This window comes from Perissodus microlepis, chromosome 3, assembly GCF_051167445.1.
Source record: "Perissodus microlepis isolate ML-2025 ecotype Zambia chromosome 3, ASM5116744v1, whole genome shotgun sequence".
In the NCBI taxonomy this organism is placed as follows: Eukaryota; Metazoa; Chordata; class Actinopteri; order Cichliformes; family Cichlidae; genus Perissodus; species Perissodus microlepis.
This window is the reverse complement of record NC_140463.1, coordinates 27,835,813-27,849,002: the sequence shown is the minus strand read 5'-3', so window position 1 is coordinate 27,849,002 and position 13,190 is coordinate 27,835,813. Positions and strand designations below refer to the sequence as shown.

The window sequence follows — 13,190 nt, the reverse complement described above, 5'->3', positions numbered from 1 at the left end:
TTCAATGGCATTTTCCTCATCATTAGAACTCTGATCAGATATATCACAGGCATGCCGATACGGACGTCTCAACAGCCCATCTGCATCTTGGTTGTTCTTCCCAGCGCTATACTCAATGTCAAAATCAAAACTGGAAAGTACGGCCAACCAGCAATGCCCTACTGCGTCCAACTTTGCAGATGTTAAAACGTAAGTGAGTGGATTATTGTCTGTCATCACTGTAAATTTTGCTCCATAGAGATAGCGGAAAACGTTCTGGGTGACAGCCCACTTCACAGACAGGAAGTCAAGCTTGTGTGCAGGGTACCTTTGCTCGGACTTGGAGAGACCCCTACTGGCACAGGCAGTGACTCTTAACTTGCTCTCCTGTTCTTGATATAAGGCTGCACCGAGAACATGGGCGCTTGCATCGGTGTGCACAATATAATGTCTCTTTGGATCTGCAAACCCAAGAACAGGAGCTGTTGTGAGCTTGAGAATCAATGTCTTAAAAGTATCTTCAGCGGTTGGGGTCCATTTTTCGTGAAAAGGCTTTTTGAGTTCCGCACTGGTAGAAACCTTGTGGTTTCTGCCAGACAGACTGGATTTTCTCTTCAGTGGGAGGCAACCAGCACTTAAGTGATTAAGGGGTATTGCAAGCTTGGAATAGTCTTTTATAAACCTCCTGTAATATCCAGTGAACCCAAGGAAAGACTTAAGCTACTTGATGTTAGCTGGTCTTGGCCAGGTAGTGAGGGCAGCTGGATCTGTTTTGACCCCTTCTGATGATACAACATAGCCGAGATATTGGACAGATGTCCTTAAGGAACTGACATTTTTCTGGCGACAGCTTTAAAGTAAATTCTTTCATCCTATGGAGGACCTTCAGCGATCGTTCCTCATGGTTCTCAAGTGTAGCTGAGAAAGGAGTGACATCATCAAGAAAAACCGAGACATGACTCAAATTCCTGCTGCCTATACACTTTTCCATAACATAAGAGGAAACAAGAACACCTCCTTATGCTGTTTTTAATAGAGAACACTTGGGCATTTATTTTAACACAACACCTAACAGTCTTACCTTCTCTTATCAGTAACTCGAATGATTTGCAGAATCTTGACAGTGCTTTTGGGACGAAAGCTCAATATAACCCTGCCTCACCCAGTTTCTATACTGGTCCATTTATGTCTGTTGTTACAGTTGCGCAGTTTCATGTTTTAGTACACTTTCAGTTTTGATTTTTTTTCATCTGCATGTGGTGCACAGCTGCTGGGGTGTCCTTTGCTAAATCTTTAGTGCCTCCAAACTTGAGATTCAACACCTTACTTTCTTTTATTTTGACATTGAGGAAAAGTTGCCTACACAGAACTTCTTATTTTGAAATAGCTCAACAGGCACTGCTGGGATTTGAACCCAGGATCTCCTGTTTACAAGACAGGTGCTTTGACCGGCTAAGCTACAGTGCCTCCTTCAGGGAAGGGAAAAACCAAGTAACCTCTGCAGACACAGGTTTGAATCGGTTCGTCACATTTTTCCCCACCAGCTGTTGGACAGTAGCTAGAGGCACACAGCTCAAGGCGCTGTGGCTTAGCTGGCCAAAGCGCCTGTCTCGTAAACAGGAGATCCTGGGTTCAAATCCCAGCAGTGCCTTACCTCCCTACCAATGCCATTGCATTTCATTAACGAGTGCTGATGGCGGGAAGCATTGGGAGTTATGCTTTCTCTCCTTCGTTTCCAAGAAGAGGACACAATGAAGATCTAGACACGCCCAAGACATCAATATTGGGTGAACAACCCTCAGAAGCTCCACTAGCGGTTTAATGCCTGGGACCCTCCAGCATTTGTTCTAGAACTGAAGAAGCTTCTTGGATCAGGTGAAAAGAAGTTTTTAAAGCTCTCAAGAGTACTGTGAGGTGGATAACTGAGGACGTACACAGACTTGGAAAGATTTCCCAACTCCAACATTAAGAATGCAATCAACACTGTGAAGAAGATGGTTTCAAATGGTAACAGGAAGGCACTGCTGGGATTTGAACCCAGGGTCTCCTGTTTACTAGACAGGCGCTTTGACCAGCTAAGCCACAGTGCCTCCTGCTGTCAGGCAAACCGGTAATACCTGGTATTACCTGGTACTGCAGAAGGAGACGAGTTCAATTTTTTAACTTTTGTGCACTATAAATGTAGGATATGGTCAAATAGTCCAACAAGTAACTTCCTGTTCCTCACTTCTTCAATGACCTCAGTGGAAACATCATAAGGTGAAGGAGAATCTTTTGAGACTGATTCAACAGGGTGAGTCTGAACAAGTCCTCAAAACAACTCTATTTCCCTTGGCAAGGGTGGATTCCCGCACTTTACTGTCAAACCTTTGTTTGTTTCGCAAAGCACTCTTTTGACTGTGCTCAATGGCTAACTGGTAGCTTTCTGCAAGACTCTCTCAGCTCTCCAGATCTAATTTCTGTTCACGTAGCCAATCGGAAAGAGACATCTGCATCAGGGGGCATGGCCCAGCTACATCAGTTTGACAGAAATCTGCTGGTATTGCAGAGGCTCCAATAGCCAAACATTGTACTCGTGCAGACGATGGTACTGCTGCCTCCTCCTCAAGAGTTGAGGAATACTCATGTCTCTTGCATACTGCCTTTACTGCCTCGGTTGGAAAATCAGGCTCTTTGTTGCGGCGCAAGAGCTGTGCAGTAAAGCCTTCAATGGCATTTTCCTCATCATTAGAACTCTGATCAGATATATCACAGGCATGCCGATACGGACGTCTCAACAGCCCATCTGCATCTTGGTTGTTCTTCCCAGCGCTATACTCAATGTCAAAATCAAAACTGGAAAGTACGGCCAACCAGCAATGCCCTACTGCGTCCAACTTTGCAGATGTTAAAACGTAAGTGAGTGGATTATTGTCTGTCATCACTGTAAATTTTGCTCCATAGAGATAGCGGAAAACGTTCTGGGTGACAGCCCACTTCACAGACAGGAAGTCAAGCTTGTGTGCAGGGTACCTTTGCTCGGACTTGGAGAGACCCCTACTGGCACAGGCAGTGACTCTTAACTTGCTCTCCTGTTCTTGATATAAGGCTGCACCGAGAACATGGGCGCTTGCATCGGTGTGCACAATATAATGTCTCTTTGGATCTGCAAACCCAAGAACAGGAGCTGTTGTGAGCTTGAGAATCAATGTCTTAAAAGTATCTTCAGCGGTTGGGGTCCATTTTTCGTGAAAAGGCTTTTTGAGTTCCGCACTGGTAGAAACCTTGTGGTTTCTGCCAGACAGACTGGATTTTCTCTTCAGTGGGAGGCAACCAGCACTTAAGTGATTAAGGGGTATTGCAAGCTTGGAATAGTCTTTTATAAACCTCCTGTAATATCCAGTGAACCCAAGGAAAGACTTAAGCTACTTGATGTTAGCTGGTCTTGGCCAGGTAGTGAGGGCAGCTGGATCTGTTTTGACCCCTTCTGATGATACAACATAGCCGAGATATTGGACAGATGTCCTTAAGGAACTGACATTTTTCTGGCGACAGCTTTAAAGTAAATTCTTTCATCCTATGGAGGACCTTCAGCGATCGTTCCTCATGGTTCTCAAGTGTAGCTGAGAAAGGAGTGACATCATCAAGAAAAACCGAGACCTGACTCAAATTCCTGCTGCCTATACACTTTTCCATAACATAAGAGGAAACAAGAACACCTCCTTATGCTGTTTTTAATAGAGAACACTTGGGCATTTATTTTAACACAACACCTAACAGTCTTACCTTCTCTTATCAGTAACTCGAATGATTTGCAGAATCTTGACAGTGCTTTTGGGACGAAAGCTCAATATAACCCTGCCTCACCCAGTTTCTATACTGGTCCATTTATGTCTGTTGTTACAGTTGCGCAGTTTCATGTTTTAGTACACTTTCAGTTTTGATTTTTTTTCATCTGCATGTGGTGCACAGCTGCTGGGGTGTCCTTTGCTAAATCTTTAGTGCCTCCAAACTTGAGATTCAACACCTTACTTTCTTTTATTTTGACATTGAGGAAAAGTTGCCTATACAGAACTTCTTATTTTGAAATAGCTCAACAGGCACTGCTGGGATTTGAACCCAGGATCTCCTGTTTACAAGACAGGTGCTTTGACCGGCTAAGCTACAGTGCCTCCTTCAGGGAAGGGAAAAACCAAGTAACCTCTGCAGACACAGGTTTGAATCGGTTCGTCACATTTTTCCCCACCAGCTGTTGGACAGTAGCTAGAGGCACACAGCTCAAGGCGCTGTGGCTTAGCTGGCCAAAGCGCCTGTCTCGTAAACAGGAGATCCTCGGTTCAAATCCCAGCAGTGCCTTACCTCCCTACCAATGCCATTACATTTCATTAACGAGTGCTGATGGCGGGAAGCATTGGGAGTTATGCTTTCTCTCCTTCGTTTCCAAGAAGAGGACACAATGAAGATTTAGACACACCCAAGACATCAATATTGGGTGAACAAGCCTCAGAAGCTCCACTAGCGGTTTAATGCCTGGGACCCTCCAGCATTTGTTCTAGAACTGAAGAAGCTTCTTGGATCAGGTGAAAAGAAGTTTTTAAAGCTCTCAAGAGTACTGTGAGGTGGATAACTGAGGACATACACAGACTTGGAAAGATTTCCCAACTCCAAGATTAAGAATGCAATCAACACTGTGAAGAAGATGGTTTCAAATGGTAACAGGAAGGCACTGCTGGGATTTGAACCCAGGGTCTCCTGTTTACTAGACAGGCGCTTTGACCAGCTAAGCCACAGTGCCTCCTGCTGTCAGGCAAACCGGTAATACCTGGTATTACCTGGTACTGCAGAAGGAGACGAGTTCAATTTTTTAACTTTTGTGCACTATAAATGTAGGATATGGTCAAATAGTCCAACAAGTAACTTCCTGTTCCTCACTTCTTCAATGACCTCAGTGGAAACATCATAAGGTGAAGGAGAATCTTTTGAGACTGATTCAACAGGGTGAGTCTGAACAAGTCCTCAACACAACTCTATTTCCCTTGGCAAGGGTGGATTCCCGCACTTTACTGTCAAACCTTTGTTTGTTTCGCAAAACACTCTTTTGACTGTGCTCAATGGCTAACTGGTAGCTTTCTGCAAGACTCTCTCAGCTCTCCAGATCTAATTTCTGTTCACGTAGCCAATCGGAAAGAGACATCTGCATCAGGGGGCATGGCCCAGCTACATCAGTTTGACAGAAATCTGCTGGTATTGCAGAGGCTCCAATAGCCAAACATTGTACTCGTGCAGACGATGGTACTGCTGCCTCCTCCTCAAGAGTTGAGGAATACTCATGTCTCTTGCATACTGCCTTTACTGCCTCGGTTGGAAAATCAGGCTCTTTGTTGCGGCGCAAGAGCTGTGCAGTAAAGCCTTCAATGGCATTTTCCTCATCATTAGAACTCTGATCAGATATATCACAGGCATGCCGATACGGACGTCTCAACAGCCCATCTGCATCTTGGTTGTTCTTCCCAGCGCTATACTCAATGTCAAAATCAAAACTGGAAAGTACGGCCAACCAGCAATGCCCTACTGCGTCCAACTTTGCAGATGTTAAAACGTAAGTGAGTGGATTATTGTCTGTCATCACTGTAAATTTTGCTCCATAGAGATAGCGGAAAACGTTCTGGGTGACAGCCCACTTCACAGACAGGAAGTCAAGCTTGTGTGCAGGGTACCTTTGCTCGGACTTGGAGAGACCCCTACTGGCACAGGCAGTGACTCTTAACTTGCTCTCCTGTTCTTGATATAAGGCTGCACCGAGAACATGGGCGCTTGCATCGGTGTGCACAATATAATGTCTCTTTGGATCTGCAAACCCAAGAACAGGAGCTGTTGTGAGCTTGAGAATCAATGTCTTAAAAGTATCTTCAGCGGTTGGGGTCCATTTTTCGTGAAAAGGCTTTTTGAGTTCCGCACTGGTAGAAACCTTGTGGTTTCTGCCAGACAGACTGGATTTTCTCTTCAGTGGGAGGCAACCAGCACTTAAGTGATTAAGGGGTATTGCAAGCTTGGAATAGTCTTTTATAAACCTCCTGTAATATCCAGTGAACCCAAGGAAAGACTTAAGCTACTTGATGTTAGCTGGTCTTGGCCAGGTAGTGAGGGCAGCTGGATCTGTTTTGACCCCTTCTGATGATACAACATAGCCGAGATATTGGACAGATGTCCTTAAGGAACTGACATTTTTCTGGCGACAGCTTTAAAGTAAATTCTTTCATCCTATGGAGGACCTTCAGCGATCGTTCCTCATGGTTCTCAAGTGTAGCTGAGAAAGGAGTGACATCATCAAGAAAAACCGAGACATGACTCAAATTCCTGCTGCCTATACACTTTTCCATAACATAAGAGGAAACAAGAACACCTCCTTATGCTGTTTTTAATAGAGAACACTTGGGCATTTATTTTAACACAACACCTAACAGTCTTACCTTCTCTTATCAGTAACTCGAATGATTTGCAGAATCTTGACAGTGCTTTTGGGACGAAAGCTCAATATAACCCTGCCTCACCCAGTTTCTATACTGGTCCATTTATGTCTGTTGTTACAGTTGCGCAGTTTCATGTTTTAGTACACTTTCAGTTTTGATTTTTTTTCATCTGCATGTGGTGCACAGCTGCTGGGGTGTCCTTTGCTAAATCTTTAGTGCCTCCAAACTTGAGATTCAACACCTTACTTTCTTTTATTTTGACATTGAGGAAAAGTTGCCTACACAGAACTTCTTATTTTGAAATAGCTCAACAGGCACTGCTGGGATTTGAACCCAGGATCTCCTGTTTACAAGACAGGTGCTTTGACCGGCTAAGCTACAGTGCCTCCTTCAGGGAAGGGAAAAACCAAGTAACCTCTGCAGACACAGGTTTGAATCGGTTCGTCACATTTTTCCCCACCAGCTGTTGGACAGTAGCTAGAGGCACACAGCTCAAGGCGCTGTGGCTTAGCTGGCCAAAGCGCCTGTCTCGTAAACAGGAGATCCTGGGTTCAAATCCCAGCAGTGCCTTACCTCCCTACCAATGCCATTGCATTTCATTAACGAGTGCTGATGGCGGGAAGCATTGGGAGTTATGCTTTCTCTCCTTCGTTTCCAAGAAGAGGACACAATGAAGATCTAGACACGCCCAAGACATCAATATTGGGTGAACAACCCTCAGAAGCTCCACTAGCGGTTTAATGCCTGGGACCCTCCAGCATTTGTTCTAGAACTGAAGAAGCTTCTTGGATCAGGTGAAAAGAAGTTTTTAAAGCTCTCAAGAGTACTGTGAGGTGGATAACTGAGGACGTACACAGACTTGGAAAGATTTCCCAACTCCAACATTAAGAATGCAATCAACACTGTGAAGAAGATGGTTTCAAATGGTAACAGGAAGGCACTGCTGGGATTTGAACCCAGGGTCTCCTGTTTACTAGACAGGCGCTTTGACCAGCTAAGCCACAGTGCCTCCTGCTGTCAGGCAAACCGGTAATACCTGGTATTACCTGGTACTGCAGAAGGAGACGAGTTCAATTTTTTAACTTTTGTGCACTATAAATGTAGGATATGGTCAAATAGTCCAACAAGTAACTTCCTGTTCCTCACTTCTTCAATGACCTCAGTGGAAACATCATAAGGTGAAGGAGAATCTTTTGAGACTGATTCAACAGGGTGAGTCTGAACAAGTCCTCAAAACAACTCTATTTCCCTTGGCAAGGGTGGATTCCCGCACTTTACTGTCAAACCTTTGTTTGTTTCGCAAAGCACTCTTTTGACTGTGCTCAATGGCTAACTGGTAGCTTTCTGCAAGACTCTCTCAGCTCTCCAGATCTAATTTCTGTTCACGTAGCCAATCGGAAAGAGACATCTGCATCAGGGGGCATGGCCCAGCTACATCAGTTTGACAGAAATCTGCTGGTATTGCAGAGGCTCCAATAGCCAAACATTGTACTCGTGCAGACGATGGTACTGCTGCCTCCTCCTCAAGAGTTGAGGAATACTCATGTCTCTTGCATACTGCCTTTACTGCCTCGGTTGGAAAATCAGGCTCTTTGTTGCGGCGCAAGAGCTGTGCAGTAAAGCCTTCAATGGCATTTTCCTCATCATTAGAACTCTGATCAGATATATCACAGGCATGCCGATACGGACGTCTCAACAGCCCATCTGCATCTTGGTTGTTCTTCCCAGCGCTATACTCAATGTCAAAATCAAAACTGGAAAGTACGGCCAACCAGCAATGCCCTACTGCGTCCAACTTTGCAGATGTTAAAACGTAAGTGAGTGGATTATTGTCTGTCATCACTGTAAATTTTGCTCCATAGAGATAGCGGAAAACGTTCTGGGTGACAGCCCACTTCACAGACAGGAAGTCAAGCTTGTGTGCAGGGTACCTTTGCTCGGACTTGGAGAGACCCCTACTGGCACAGGCAGTGACTCTTAACTTGCTCTCCTGTTCTTGATATAAGGCTGCACCGAGAACATGGGCGCTTGCATCGGTGTGCACAATATAATGTCTCTTTGGATCTGCAAACCCAAGAACAGGAGCTGTTGTGAGCTTGAGAATCAATGTCTTAAAAGTATCTTCAGCGGTTGGGGTCCATTTTTCGTGAAAAGGCTTTTTGAGTTCCGCACTGGTAGAAACCTTGTGGTTTCTGCCAGACAGACTGGATTTTCTCTTCAGTGGGAGGCAACCAGCACTTAAGTGATTAAGGGGTATTGCAAGCTTGGAATAGTCTTTTATAAACCTCCTGTAATATCCAGTGAACCCAAGGAAAGACTTAAGCTACTTGATGTTAGCTGGTCTTGGCCAGGTAGTGAGGGCAGCTGGATCTGTTTTGACCCCTTCTGATGATACAACATAGCCGAGATATTGGACAGATGTCCTTAAGGAACTGACATTTTTCTGGCGACAGCTTTAAAGTAAATTCTTTCATCCTATGGAGGACCTTCAGCGATCGTTCCTCATGGTTCTCAAGTGTAGCTGAGAAAGGAGTGACATCATCAAGAAAAACCGAGACATGACTCAAATTCCTGCTGCCTATACACTTTTCCATAACATAAGAGGAAACAAGAACACCTCCTTATGCTGTTTTTAATAGAGAACACTTGGGCATTTATTTTAACACAACACCTAACAGTCTTACCTTCTCTTATCAGTAACTCGAACGATTTGCAGAATCTTGACAGTGCTTTTGGGACGAAAGCTCAATATAACCCTGCCTCACCCAGTTTCTATACTGGTCCATTTATGTCTGTTGTTACAGTTGCGCAGTTTCATGTTTTAGTACACTTTCAGTTTTGATTTTTTTTCATCTGCATGTGGTGCACAGCTGCTGGGGTGTCCTTTGCTAAATCTTTAGTGCCTCCAAACTTGAGATTCAACACCTTACTTTCTTTTATTTTGACATTGAGGAAAAGTTGCCTACACAGAACTTCTTATTTTGAAATAGCTCAACAGGCACTGCTGGGATTTGAACCCAGGATCTCCTGTTTACAAGACAGGTGCTTTGACCGGCTAAGCTACAGTGCCTCCTTCAGGGAAGGGAAAAACCAAGTAACCTCTGCAGACACAGGTTTGAATCGGTTCATCACATTTTTCCCCACCAGCTGTTGGACAGTAGCTAGAGGCACACAGCTCAAGGCGCTGTGGCTTAGCTGGCCAAAGCGCCTGTCTCGTAAACAGGAGATCCTGGGTTCAAATCCCAGCAGTGCCTTACCTCCCTACCAATGCCATTACATTTCATTAACGAGTGCTGATGGCGGGAAGCATTGGGAGTTATGCTTTCTCTCCTTCGTTTCCAAGAAGAGGACACAATGAAGATCTAGACACGCCCAAGACATCAATATTGGGTGAACAACCCTCAGAAGCTCCACTAGCGGTTTAATGCCTGGGACCCTCCAGCATTTGTTCTAGAACTGAAGAAGCTTCTTGGATCAGGTGAAAAGAAGTTTTTAAAGCTCTCAAGAGTACTGTGAGGTGGATAACTGAGGACATACACAGACTTGGAAAGATTTCCCAACTCCAAGATTAAGAATGCAATCAACACTGTGAAGAAGATGGTTTCAAATGGTAACAGGAAGGCACTGCTGGGATTTGAATCCAGGGTCTCCTGTTTACTAGACAGGCGCTTTGACCAGCTAAGCCACAGTGCCTCCTGCTGTCAGGCAAACCGGTAATACCTGGTATTACCTGGTACTGCAGAAGGAGACGAGTTCAATTTTTTAACTTTTGTGCACTATAAATGTAGGATATGGTCAAATAGTCCAACAAGTAACTTCCTGTTCCTCACTTCTTCAATGACCTCAGTGGAAACATCATAAGGTGAAGGAGAATCTTTTGAGACTGATTCAACAGGGTGAGTCTGAACAAGTCCTCAACACAACTCTATTTCCCTTGGCAAGGGTGGATTCCCGCACTTTACTGTCAAACCTTTGTTTGTTTCGCAAAGCACTCTTTTGACTGTGCTCAATGGCTAACTGGTAGCTTTCTGCAAGACTCTCTCAGCTCTCCAGATCTAATTTCTGTTCACGTAGCCAATCGGAAAGAGACATCTGCATCAGGGGGCATGGCCCAGCTACATCAGTTTGACAGAAATCTGCTGGTATTGCAGAGGCTCCAATAGCCAAACATTGTACTCGTGCAGACGATGGTACTGCTGCCTCCTCCTCAAGAGTTGAGGAATACTCATGTCTCTTGCATACTGCCTTTACTGCCTCGGTTGGAAAATCAGGCTCTTTGTTGCGGCGCAAGAGCTGTGCAGTAAAGCCTTCAATGGCATTTTCCTCATCATTAGAACTCTGATCAGATATATCACAGGCATGCCGATACGGACGTCTCAACAGCCCATCTGCATCTTGGTTGTTCTTCCCAGCGCTATACTCAATGTCAAAATCAAAACTGGAAAGTACGGCCAACCAGCAATGCCCTACTGCGTCCAACTTTGCAGATGTTAAAACGTAAGTGAGTGGATTATTGTCTGTCATCACTGTAAATTTTGCTCCATAGAGATAGCGGAAAACGTTCTGGGTGACAGCCCACTTCACAGACAGGAAGTCAAGCTTGTGTGCAGGGTACCTTTGCTCGGACTTGGAGAGACCCCTACTGGCACAGGCAGTGACTCTTAACTTGCTCTCCTGTTCTTGATATAAGGCTGCACCGAGAACATGGGCGCTTGCATCGGTGTGCACAATATAATGTCTCTTTGGATCTGCAAACCCAAGAACAGGAGCTGTTGTGAGCTTGAGAATCAATGTCTTAAAAGTATCTTCAGCGGTTGGGGTCCATTTTTCGTGAAAAGGCTTTTTGAGTTCCGCACTGGTAGAAACCTTGTGGTTTCTGCCAGACAGACTGGATTTTCTCTTCAGTGGGAGGCAACCAGCACTTAAGTGATTAAGGGGTATTGCAAGCTTGGAATAGTCTTTTATAAACCTCCTGTAATATCCAGTGAACCCAAGGAAAGACTTAAGCTACTTGATGTTAGCTGGTCTTGGCCAGGTAGTGAGGGCAGCTGGATCTGTTTTGACCCCTTCTGATGATACAACATAGCCGAGATATTGGACAGATGTCCTTAAGGAACTGACATTTTTCTGGCGACAGCTTTAAAGTAAATTCTTTCATCCTATGGAGGACCTTCAGCGATCGTTCCTCATGGTTCTCAAGTGTAGCTGAGAAAGGAGTGACATCATCAAGAAAAACCGAGACATGACTCAAATTCCTGCTGCCTATACACTTTTCCATAACATAAGAGGAAACAAGAACACCTCCTTATGCTGTTTTTAATAGAGAACACTTGGGCATTTATTTTAACACAACACCTAACAGTCTTACCTTCTCTTATCAGTAACTCGAATGATTTGCAGAATCTTGACAGTGCTTTTGGGACGAAAGCTCAATATAACCCTGCCTCACCCAGTTTCTATACTGGTCCATTTATGTCTGTTGTTACAGTTGCGCAGTTTCATGTTTTAGTACACTTTCAGTTTTGATTTTTTTTCATCTGCATGTGGTGCACAGCTGCTGGGGTGTCCTTTGCTAAATCTTTAGTGCCTCCAAACTTGAGATTCAACACCTTACTTTCTTTTATTTTGACATTGAGGAAAAGTTGCCTACACAGAACTTCTTATTTTGAAATAGCTCAACAGGCACTGCTGGGATTTGAACCCAGGATCTCCTGTTTACAAGACAGGTGCTTTGACCGGCTAAGCTACAGTGCCTCCTTCAGGGAAGGGAAAAACCAAGTAACCTCTGCAGACACAGGTTTGAATCGGTTCGTCACATTTTTCCCCACCAGCTGTTGGACAGTAGCTAGAGGCACACAGCTCAAGGCGCTGTGGCTTAGCTGGCCAAAGCGCCTGTCTCGTAAACAGGAGATCCTGGGTTCAAATCCCAGCAGTGCCTTACCTCCCTACCAATGCCATTGCATTTCATTAACGAGTGCTGATGGCGGGAAGCATTGGGAGTTATGCTTTCTCTCCTTCGTTTCCAAGAAGAGAACACAATGAAGATCTAGACACGCCCAAGACATCAATATTGGGTGAACAACCCTCAGAAGCTCCACTAGCGGTTTAATGCCTGGGACCCTCCAGCATTTGTTCTAGAACTGAAGAAGCTTCTTGGATCAGGTGAAAAGAAGTTTTTAAAGCTCTCAAGAGTACTGTGAGGTGGATAACTGAGGACATACACAGACTTGGAAAGATTTCCCAACTCCAACATTAAGAATGCAATCAACACTGTGAAGAAGATGGTTTCAAATGGTAACAGGAAGGCACTGCTGGGATTTGAACCCAGGGTCTCCTGTTTACTAGACAGGCGCTTTGACCAGCTAAGCCACAGTGCCTCCTGCTGTCAGGCAAACCGGTAATACCTGGTATTACCTGGTACTGCAGAAGGAGACGAGTTCAATTTTTTAACTTTTGTGCACTATAAATGTAGGATATGGTCAAATAGTCCAACAAGTAACTTCCTGTTCCTCACTTCTTCAATGACCTCAGTGGAAACATCATAAGGTGAAGGAGAATCTTTTGAGACTGATTCAACAGGGTGAGTCTGAACAAGTCCTCAAAACAACTCTATTTCCCTTGGCAAGGGTGGATTCCCGCACTTTACTGTCAAACCTTTGTTTGTTTCGCAAAGCACTCTTTTGACTGTGCTCAATGGCTAACTGGTAGCTTTCTGCAAGACTCTCTCAGCTCTCCAGATCTAATTTCTGTTCACGTAGCCAA

At 44.6% G+C, this 13,190-nt stretch overlaps 15 non-coding genes across 15 annotated transcripts; 5 read left to right on the top strand and 10 right to left on the bottom strand.

The window, feature by feature from the left end:
• Positions 1–1,372: 1,372 nt before the first annotated feature.
• On the bottom strand, positions 1,373–1,446 carry trnat-ugu (transfer RNA threonine (anticodon UGU)). Its single transcript has one exon. It is a non-coding gene; the product is annotated as a tRNA-Thr (tRNA).
• A 110-nt stretch (positions 1,447–1,556) lies between these two features.
• trnat-cgu (transfer RNA threonine (anticodon CGU)) lies at positions 1,557–1,630 on the top strand. Its single transcript has one exon. It is a non-coding gene; the product is annotated as a tRNA-Thr (tRNA).
• Positions 1,631–1,995: 365 nt separating this feature from the next.
• trnat-agu (transfer RNA threonine (anticodon AGU)) lies at positions 1,996–2,069 on the bottom strand. The gene has a single exon. It is a non-coding gene; the product is annotated as a tRNA-Thr (tRNA).
• Positions 2,070–4,056: 1,987 nt separating this feature from the next.
• trnat-ugu (transfer RNA threonine (anticodon UGU)) lies at positions 4,057–4,130 on the bottom strand. The gene has a single exon. It is a non-coding gene; the product is annotated as a tRNA-Thr (tRNA).
• A 110-nt stretch (positions 4,131–4,240) lies between these two features.
• On the top strand, positions 4,241–4,314 carry trnat-cgu (transfer RNA threonine (anticodon CGU)). The gene has a single exon. It is a non-coding gene; the product is annotated as a tRNA-Thr (tRNA).
• Positions 4,315–4,679: 365 nt separating this feature from the next.
• On the bottom strand, positions 4,680–4,753 carry trnat-agu (transfer RNA threonine (anticodon AGU)). The gene has a single exon. It is a non-coding gene; the product is annotated as a tRNA-Thr (tRNA).
• Positions 4,754–6,740: 1,987 nt separating this feature from the next.
• Positions 6,741–6,814, bottom strand: trnat-ugu (transfer RNA threonine (anticodon UGU)). Its single transcript has one exon. It is a non-coding gene; the product is annotated as a tRNA-Thr (tRNA).
• A 110-nt stretch (positions 6,815–6,924) lies between these two features.
• trnat-cgu (transfer RNA threonine (anticodon CGU)) lies at positions 6,925–6,998 on the top strand. The gene has a single exon. It is a non-coding gene; the product is annotated as a tRNA-Thr (tRNA).
• A 365-nt stretch (positions 6,999–7,363) lies between these two features.
• trnat-agu (transfer RNA threonine (anticodon AGU)) lies at positions 7,364–7,437 on the bottom strand. The gene has a single exon. It is a non-coding gene; the product is annotated as a tRNA-Thr (tRNA).
• A 1,987-nt stretch (positions 7,438–9,424) lies between these two features.
• trnat-ugu (transfer RNA threonine (anticodon UGU)) lies at positions 9,425–9,498 on the bottom strand. The gene has a single exon. It is a non-coding gene; the product is annotated as a tRNA-Thr (tRNA).
• Positions 9,499–9,608: 110 nt separating this feature from the next.
• Positions 9,609–9,682, top strand: trnat-cgu (transfer RNA threonine (anticodon CGU)). The gene has a single exon. It is a non-coding gene; the product is annotated as a tRNA-Thr (tRNA).
• Positions 9,683–10,047: 365 nt separating this feature from the next.
• On the bottom strand, positions 10,048–10,121 carry trnat-agu (transfer RNA threonine (anticodon AGU)). The gene has a single exon. It is a non-coding gene; the product is annotated as a tRNA-Thr (tRNA).
• Positions 10,122–12,108: 1,987 nt separating this feature from the next.
• On the bottom strand, positions 12,109–12,182 carry trnat-ugu (transfer RNA threonine (anticodon UGU)). Its single transcript has one exon. It is a non-coding gene; the product is annotated as a tRNA-Thr (tRNA).
• A 110-nt stretch (positions 12,183–12,292) lies between these two features.
• trnat-cgu (transfer RNA threonine (anticodon CGU)) lies at positions 12,293–12,366 on the top strand. The gene has a single exon. It is a non-coding gene; the product is annotated as a tRNA-Thr (tRNA).
• Positions 12,367–12,731: 365 nt separating this feature from the next.
• On the bottom strand, positions 12,732–12,805 carry trnat-agu (transfer RNA threonine (anticodon AGU)). The gene has a single exon. It is a non-coding gene; the product is annotated as a tRNA-Thr (tRNA).
• Positions 12,806–13,190: the final 385 nt, after the last annotated feature.